Consider the following 9,548-nt stretch of genomic DNA (forward strand, 5'->3'; position numbering starts at 1 on the left):
GGTTCGACCAAGCCCCCAAGTGATTCTGTGGCCTTAGGCCGATCAAGAGGCGTGACTGGTTCAGACGTGACCAAGTCCCCAAGTGATCTGGTGGCTCTCGCCTATCAAGAGGTGTTGCATTGGTTCGGACACGACCAAGCCCCCAAGTGATATAACATGATGCTTTTGAAAAGCTAACTCAAGGGGTAAACCGGAGGCCGCTTTAGAACAACTCCGTGTAACCACACATGATGTAAAATAACAGATACCCCGCTTTAGCTGAGGTTCCGGTTTATTCTATTTAATCATAATATATACATCGTCATAATATGTACATAAGTAGAGCCAATGGCTCAGGTATAGTAAGGCCGAAGATGAGCTATGTTCCACGGCCTGTTGGTCTCTTCCTCTGATGTACGTGAGTCTTTATGCTCTCGAATATCGATCAGATAGTATGACCCGTTGTGCAGATTCTTGCTGACCACGAAAGGTACCTCCCAAGGTGGGGATAGCTTATGCATATCAGTCTAGTCTTGGATGAGCTGAAGCACCAAATCTCCTTCCTGAAAGGCTCTGGTTCTGACTCGGCGGCTGTGATAACGACGAAGATCCTGTTGGTAAATCGCCGAGCAGGCGGCTGCTATGTCACGTTCTTCATCCAACAGGTCCAAAGCGTCCTGCCGTGCTGTCTCGTTGTCCGCTTCAATATAAGACGCCACACGAGGTGAGTCATGACGGATATCACTTGGGAGAACCGCCTCCGCTCCGTAGACCATGAAGAACGGCGTGTATCATGTTGATCTGTTGGGTGTAGTATTGATGCTCCATAACACAGATGGTAACTCTTCTACCCAACAACCCGGCGTTCTTTGCAAAGGAACCATAAGCCGGGGCTTGATACCTCTCAAGATCTCTTGATTAGCCCTTTCTGCTTGACCATTGGACTGCGGGTGTGCCACTGATGAAACGTCAAGCCGGATGTGCTCCCGTTCGCAGAACTCCTTCATGGCACCCTTAGACAAATTGGTACCATTATCTGTGATGATACTGTGTGGAAAGCCAAACCGGAAAATCACTTTTTTGATGAACTGAACCGCTGTGGCCGCATCACACTTGCTAACAGGTTCTACTTCCACCCACTTTGTAAACTTGTCAACCGCCACCAGGAGGTGGGTCTTTTTATCTTTAGACCTTTTGAAAGGCCCAACCATATCCAGCCCCCAAGTCGCAAACGGCCAAGTAATTGGAATCATTCTCAATTCTTGAGCCGGCACATGAGCACGTCTTGAAAACTTTTGGCAATCGTCACATCGTCTGACCAGATCCTCTGCATCAGCATGAGCAGTTAACCAATAGAAGCCATGGCGAAACGCTTTAGCTACCAAAGATTTTGAACCAGCGTGGTGACCACAATCTCCTTCGTGAATCTCACGCAAAATTTCACAGCCTTCTTCAGGAGACACACAGCGTTGAAACGCCCCTGATACACTGCAATGATGCAACTCGCCATTGACAATAGTCATGGACTTGGACCGCCGGATTATCTGTCAGGCCAGAGTCTCATCCTCTGGTAACTCGCCCCGATTCATGTACGCCAGGTAAGGAAGCGTCCAATCCGGAATGACATGAAGAGCTGCCACCAATTGAGCCTCTGGATCAGGAATAGCCAAGTCCGCTTCACCAGGGAGCTTGACCGACGGGTTGTGCAGCACATCCAGAAAAACATTGGGCGGGACCGGTTTGCGCTGAGAGCCTAGCCGGCTTAAAGCGTCCGCCGCTTCATTCTTCCGTCGGTCCACGTGGTCCACCTGATAGCCTTTAAAGTGACATGCAACAATATCCACCTCATGACGATACGCTACCATGAGTGGGTCCTTGGAATCCCAAGTGCCAGATACTTGTTGAGCCATGAGGTCCGAGTCACCGAAGCACTTAACTCGACTTAGATTCATCTCCTTAGCCATCCGGAGACCATGGAGCAAGGCTTCATACTCAGCTGCATTGTTAGTACAAGGGAACATTAAGCGGAGAACATAACAAAACTTATCACCTCATGGGGAAGTTAATACAACTCCAGCCCCCGAGCCTTCCAATTGCCTGGATCCGTCAAAATGGATGGTCCAATATGTGTGATCCGGCTTTTCTTCAGGTGCTTGCAGTTCCGTCCAATCATTGATGAAATCAACAAGTGCTTGAGACTTAACCGCCATCCGAGGCACATACTTCAATCCGTGCGGCCCAAGCTCTATAGCCCACTTGGCAATCCGGCCAGTCGCTTCCCGGTTCTGGATGATATCCCCCAAAGGAGCAGAACTGACCACCGTAATTGGGTGCCCTTGGAAGTATTGCTTAAGCTTCCGGCTTGCCATAAAAACTCCATACACCAGCTTCTGCCAATGCGGATACCTTTGCTTGGACTCAATGAGTACCTCGATGATATAATAGACCGGACGTTGAACCGGATGCTCCTTACCTGCCTCCTTTCGCTCCACCACAATAGCCATGCTGACCGCACGAGCATTAGCAGCAACATATAGCAGTAACGGCTCCTTGTCAATGGGAGCGGCGAGCACAGGCGGATTGACCAATTGCCGCTTTAAGTCCTCAAACGCTTCATCAGCAGCGGAACTCGAGACGAACTGATCCGTCTTCTTCAACATCTAATACAAAGGGAATGCCTTCTCACCAAGGCGGCTGATAAACCGGCTTAACGCGGCAATCCGGCCTGCCAGGCGTTGAACATCATTGATACACTTCGGTTTAGCCAGGGAGGTGATGGCTGTGATCTTCTCCGGATTAGCCTCAATTCCCCTGTTGGACACCAGAAAACCCAATAACTTGCCTGCCGGTACACCAAAGACACACTTGGCCGGATTAAGCATCATCTTGTACGTCCTCAGGATATCAAAGGTTTCCTTCAAATCGTCAACCAGAGTCTCCTTCTCCCTGGACTTAACCACGATATCATCCATGTAAGCATGTACATTACGGCCAATCTGCTTGTGAAGACAATTTTATACACAACGTTGATAAGTTGCCTGGGCACTCTTGAGCCCAAAGGGCATAGACACATAGCAGAAGGCTCCAAAGGGAGTTATGAATGTCGTCTTATCCTGGTCCTTAACTGCCATTTTGATCTGATGATAGCCAGAATATGCATCCAAAAAACTTAAACGCTCACAACCCGCCGTAGCATCAATAATTTGATCAATACGGGGGGGGGGGGGGCAAAAGGATCTGCTGGACAAGCCTTATTAAGATCTGTGTAATCCACACACATGCGCCAGGTGCCGTTTTTCTTAAGGACCAGCACCGGATTGGCAAGCCACTCAGGGTGAAAAACTTCAACAATAAAGCCAGCTGCTAAGAGCCTGGCTACCTCTTCTCCAATCGCCTTGCGTCTTTGTTCGTTAAACCGGCGGAGGAACTGTTTCACCAGTTTGTATTTAGGATCCACATTAAGGGTGTGCTCAGCGAGTTGCCTCAGTACACCTGGCATGTCAGAGGGCTTCCATGCAAAAATGTCCCGATTCTCAAGGATGAACTCGATGAGCGCGCTTTCCTATTTCGGATCCAAGTTGGCATTGATGCTGAACTGCTTGGACGAATCGCCAGGTAAGAAGTCAACAAGCTTAGTTTCTGCTGCCGATTTGAACTTCAGGGCCGGATCATGCTCCGTAGTTGGCTTCTTTAATGGAGTCATGTCCGCCGGATCAACATTGTCCTTATAATACTTCAGCTCCTCGGTGGCACAAACCGACTCTGCGTAGGCCGCATCTCCTTCCTCGCACTCCAAAGCGATTTTACGGCTTCCGTGAACCGTTATTGTCCCCTTGTGACCCGGCATTTTGAGCTGCAAATACACATAACAGGGCCGTGCCATAAACTTGGCGTAGGCCGGTCGCCCAAACAGGGCGTGATATGGACTTTGGATTTTCACCACTTCAAACGTCAATGTTTCCGATCTGGAATCATGATCATCTCCAAAGGCCACTTCCAGAGCTATCTTACCAACAAGATATGCTGACTTGCCAGGTACCACACCGTGGAACACCGTATTAGACGGGTTGAGATTTTTATCTGTTAGTCCCATACGACGGAAGGTCTCATAGTACAAGATATTAATGCTGCTCCCTCCATCCATGAGCACTTTGGTGAACTTGTAACCTCCCACCTGAGGCGCCACCACCAGAGCCAACTGACCCGGATTATCAACCTGGGGAGGGTGATCCTCTCTGCTCCATATGATTGGCTGTTCAGACCAGCGTAAATAACGGGGCACGGCCGGTTCAACAGAGTTGACTGGCCGCCTCTGAACCTTCCGGTCTCGCTTGTCCAAGCTAGTGGTGAAGACATGGTACTGCCCACTATTCAACTGCTTTGGGTTGCTCTGGTAACCTGACTGTTGCTGCTGCTGGTTGTAACCACCCAGGTTGTTCTGATTATTTTGATTATTATGTCCGCCCGGATTACCATTAAATCCTGAACCGGAATTTCCTCCACCGTAACCCGGCCCGGATCCTGAGCCACCGTCGGAGCCGTGATCATACCGGAAAGCATTAGAATTCGCCCTATAGTGAGTCGTATTACAATTCAAGCAATCCTTCCAAACGTGGTTTGCTGGCACCTCCTTCGTCCCATGCCTTGGACAGCCCTGGCTCAGTAGATAATTTAGGCGGTCCAGGTTAGGGTTGGGTCCCCCACTGCGATTTGGCAGTTTACCCTTGCGTCACTGGCCCTTGTCCTGCGCGTTGGTATTAGCCACAAAGTCCATGTTACCATCCGCTTTACACTTGCCTCCGCCACCATTGCCTGCCAAGTGATGCTGCTGACCTTTGGAGTTGTTGTTCCTCTTTCCCTTCCCTGCCTTGTCATCATCAGATTCGGGATCCTTGGTACTATCAGAATCAACATACTTTACCAAAGTAGCCATGAGGGTCCCCATGTCAGTGCAATGGCGCTTCATCCGTCCCAACTTCAGCTTTAGGGGCCCAAACCGGCAGTTGCCTTCTAGGGTTACGACTGCGGTGTCTGCGTTGATGCGGTCTGATGAATGCAACACTTGTGAGACCCGGCGCACCCAATGAGTCGTTGATTCTCCTTCCTCCTGGACACAAGCAGCTAAGTCCACTATCGACATAGGCTGCTTATATATATCCTTGAAATTACTGATAAACCGGGCTCGTAATTGGGCCCATGAACTGATAGAGTTGGCCGGTAAGCTTTTTAACCAAGTGCGGGCCGTTCCTTCAAGCATCATGGTGAAGTACTTCGCACATGCCGCATCATCCACATCAAGCATCTCCATGGCCATCTCATAGCTCTCCACCCACGTCTCTGGGGGTTGATCCGCCGTGTAATTTGGTACCTTGCGCGGGCCCTTGAAATCCTTGGGCAGGCGCACATTGCGTAAAGCGGGGACAAGGCAAGGCACCCCCAAAGAACTAGAAGTAACACCGGGTTCGACCGAGATAGTTGGACGAACCGGCGTAAGCTGCCGAGCCTGATACTGTGCGGCTAACTCGGCCTCCCTGCGTGCTCGGGCCCGGTCCACCACCTCCTGAGCGTTATCAGCACCACCCGCCGGGTTGTTGCCGCGGGGTGCTCCACGTCGTTCATTGCTTGACACTGCCGGTTCATCCATACGCCTGCCATAGCTCCGACTTGGGCGAGGGGTCGAGTGGATCCGGTCGCGGCTGTACGAGTATGCTTCCTGTTGGTCCAAAGCTGTCCTAAGAAGCTCCTTGACCCGTCGCGTCTCTATTGCCTGCAGTGAGTCGCCTTCAATAATATGGCCTCCAGCCGTGCAGCAGCGGCCACAAGATTGTCCATTGGGTTGGAGTAGTGACCCGGAGGTGTTGAAACAGGCTGAGGTATAACAGTGTTTTGACAAGGCAGATCCATCAGACGGGGCTGAACCGGCGCACCGGTCCCAGGAGCTTCCGCCCGGTTCCCCTCCAGCGGATTACTGGTTCCTGCTCCTGGGGTGTTGAAAAGGTCTCTAGCCTCAAAAACCGAAGGCAAACGGGATCGGTACTTCCTCTTCATGACTTCATGCGATGCGTTCTGGTCCAACATGAGCCTGTAGGCTTGTGCGTCTAAAGCGGCCCGCTCTGTGGTCGTCCTGGCATTCTCAGCTGCCAGGTCCGCCTTGGCCTAGGTGATCTGTTCCTTCACCTTTGCAATCTTCGCGTTGTGGATTTCCTGATCCGCCAGATTAGCTTTTGCCATAAGCGCAGCCAATGCATCAAATAGATCTGATAGAACTTGAGCCGGCGGGCGTGCAGAGCTTCCTGCCCCAGCAGCTATCGCCGCTACTGAACCGGAGGTTATTGGCGCAGCGGTCGAAGAATGAAGCACTGCTTGTGTGCCGGTCATGAATATTCCAACTCGGTTGGGTTGATCAGAGGGGTCCGGAATACTGTCGCCATCGGAACAGCCCCCAATCCGGCCATCTTGTAGCTGATATAGGGATTCGGTTTCTCCGGTTGATGACTCGTCGCCGAAATAAACGACGGTCTCGCCGCGAGATTCCGATCCATCCTCATAACTTCCTCCATGGATGACTCCCACGAAGGCACGCTTCACGGCCGGTTTAACCCGGGCGGATCGTGCACGCTGAGCCGTTTCGACGAGGTCGGTGCAGATGTCCGGCTCAGGGCCCGGTTCACCGATCCTGCTGATGAAAATGTGTATGCCACCAAAGGGGACCCGGTACCCGTACTCAACTGAGCCGGCCTCGGGGCCCCAGCCTGCATCATCGATGTAGAGCTTGCCGCGATGACTCTTAGTCATCCGGCCCACAGCGTAGACCTTGAGTCCTTCAAAGCGGCCCTCCAAGAACTTGAAACCATCATGCGATAGCCCCACGGTGGGCGCCAACTGTCGTGGTTTTGTCACGGCAGATGTCCTCATGAAAGGACTTAGTCGTGGAGCCATCGCAACGGGTTAGCTTCAAGGGGTTAAAGCGGACACAGGGACGCAAGAGAGTTTATACTAGTTCGGCCCCTTCGATGAAGGTAAAAGCCTACGTCTAGTTGTGATGGAATTGATGGGGTTTCGATGACTAGGGAGCAAACAAGCTTCGCCTATGTCTCGAGTTGTTGTCTGTTGTCTAAACCGCCGCCGGGTCGTCCCCTTATATACACGGGTGACGCCCGTCGGTTCACAGATTCCCAATACCGGCTCATAGATGTGTCCGGTTTGATCTCTACTTATTCCTAACTTACAATACAAGTTACATACCAATGCCGGTTTACGGCTACAGGCCTTGAACCGACTATGGGCCTTGAGCCCTCATCTGCCTTCTTGGGTTTTAACATGGTTAACTACTGAAGAAGTTAACCCGGCCCAGATAGGCCGGTTTACGCCCAGTAGTGATATCCTCAATACCTAGGGTTTTCCATCTTCCTCCTCTTGCCTCCCCTTTTTCTTGTGCTCAAGCTCCAACTTGGTTCCACCAAGTTTCATCAAAACCAAGTCAACGCTTCCAATTCTTTCTTTTCTCCCAATTATTGCAAGTGGCATTTTCCCCATCCTCCATTAATGTTCATTTATTTCCTGATGATCTTACTCCAGGCCTTTTGCCTCTGTGTCAAATATCATCCTTTTTGGGGTTGTTTTGGTTGGGTTCAAAAATGGCTCAAGTTCGAATTTAATTCAAACTTGAATTATTTTTAGATCTGTAAAAATTGCCAGATCACTTTTATCAAATTGTGCATAATTCCAGGAGTCCAGAGGTATTTTTGTATCTCTGAAATTCTTCGTCTAAGCCCCTATTCTTTCTGTTCTATACTATTTCTTTTGCTTATCAGTTAAGTGAGGAAAAAGGAGACAAACCTACCCGGGCCACCTGCGGCCCATCCGAGCCGACCAGCAGGCCAGCACTGGTGCCTGGCCTCTCCTCTCGCTAGCATGGTAATAGCCACGCTAGACAACCAGCCGGACCCCACCTGCAGCGTCTCTCCCTCCCTGCTTTTTCTTCCTCCTCTCGTCTCTTCCCTCACAGTAAAACGAGGCCATGGCGCCCACATGACCACCGTGGCCGAGCCACGCACGCGCCTCCCTCCTATAAAGCCCCAGCCTCGCCTAGGGTTTTCCATCTTCCTCCTCTCCCTCTTCTCCGCCGCCGCTGCGCAGGTAAGAGGCTCCCACGCGACCTGCTGCCTCGCCTCCCGATGCCATGTCTGGGACGAGCCGAACCTCTTCTCCGGCGTAGCCCGTTCCGCCGGTTCCCTCCGTCCTCGCGCACCAAGAGACCTCCACGACCTCGTTCCCGCTGCGATCCAAGGCCGGAGCCACCAAGTTCCTCGACGTCATCTTCCTCTGCTTCCTCTGCTTCACGGACCCAAGCGCCTCCGTCGATCATCGCGCCATCCCGCCGTCTCCAGTCACCCGCGACCTCGTACGACTCCAGCAGCACCCCCACGGTGAAGCCCCGCTCCTCCCCATCTCTCCCTCCGGTTCAATTCTGTCAGCGTGGTCGTCTTCCCGAGTCGCCAATCCCATATCCGCCATGGATGAGGTGCTCCAGCTCCTCACACCCATGCGCCTCCTGCACATACGCGCACAGCATGCACGCGTCCTCTGCACGCACGCCGCCCCTTTGCTGCACCTTCGCGGGCACACCAACACGCACATGCGTCTGCACATGCGCACGGCCGCGCTAGTTTGCGAGCCCGTGGCCCTGCTGCGTCTTGCCTCACCGCCATGCCCGGGACGAGCTCAAGCTCGTGCTCAAGCCAATCTCCTACAGCCGCTCCGCCTGCACGCGACCATCCCGCAGCTAGGATCAGCCTTTAGTCATTGCGCCCCATCTGAGCTCAATCCCCTCACTAGCCTGGTGATCATCGCCGCGCATGCTAATCTGAGGGATCTGGGGTTCAAATCCCGTGCGCCCCCCTTGTTTTTCCTTTTTGTTACCTGTTTGTGTTTCTTCAATTCAGTTCAGTTCGAGAGGATGCGTCATTTAGGGACGAACCCCTACAGTCCACAAGGAATGTTTCAACCCAGCTGGTCGCTGCGCTGCACTTCCACCCGGGCGAAAAGGGTTCAAATCCCCATGGCCGCACCTTTTGTTTTCACCAATTTTTGCTTCACTCAGATCAAGCTCTGCTCATGTATTCAATTCCATTTTTCAGTCAATCAAGTCAGTAAGCCCACTGGCCATCGCAGCGCACGAACAATTCTTTTCCTCTGTGTTTTCTCCAAAACGTGCAAACATCCGCTTCGGGCCAATCCTGCTTCTGGGTTTGCACAGTGCATTACTTTCGGCCCGCACCTTTTGTTTTCACCAATTTTTGCTTCACTCAGATCAAGCTCTGCTCATGTATTCAATTCCATTTTTCAGTCAATCAAGTCAGTAAGCCCACTGGCCATCGCAGCGCACGAACAATTCTTTTCCTCTGTGTTTTCTCCAAAACGTGCAAACATCCGCTTCGGGCCAATCCTGCTTCTGGGTTTGCACAGTGCATTACTTTCGGCCCGCACCTTTTGTTTTCACCAATTTTTGCTTCACTCAGATCAAGCTCTGCTCATGTATTCAATTCCATTTTTCAGTCAATCAAGTC

This window comes from Triticum urartu, chromosome 5, assembly GCF_003073215.2.
Source record: "Triticum urartu cultivar G1812 chromosome 5, Tu2.1, whole genome shotgun sequence".
In the NCBI taxonomy this organism is placed as follows: Eukaryota; Viridiplantae; Streptophyta; class Magnoliopsida; order Poales; family Poaceae; genus Triticum; species Triticum urartu.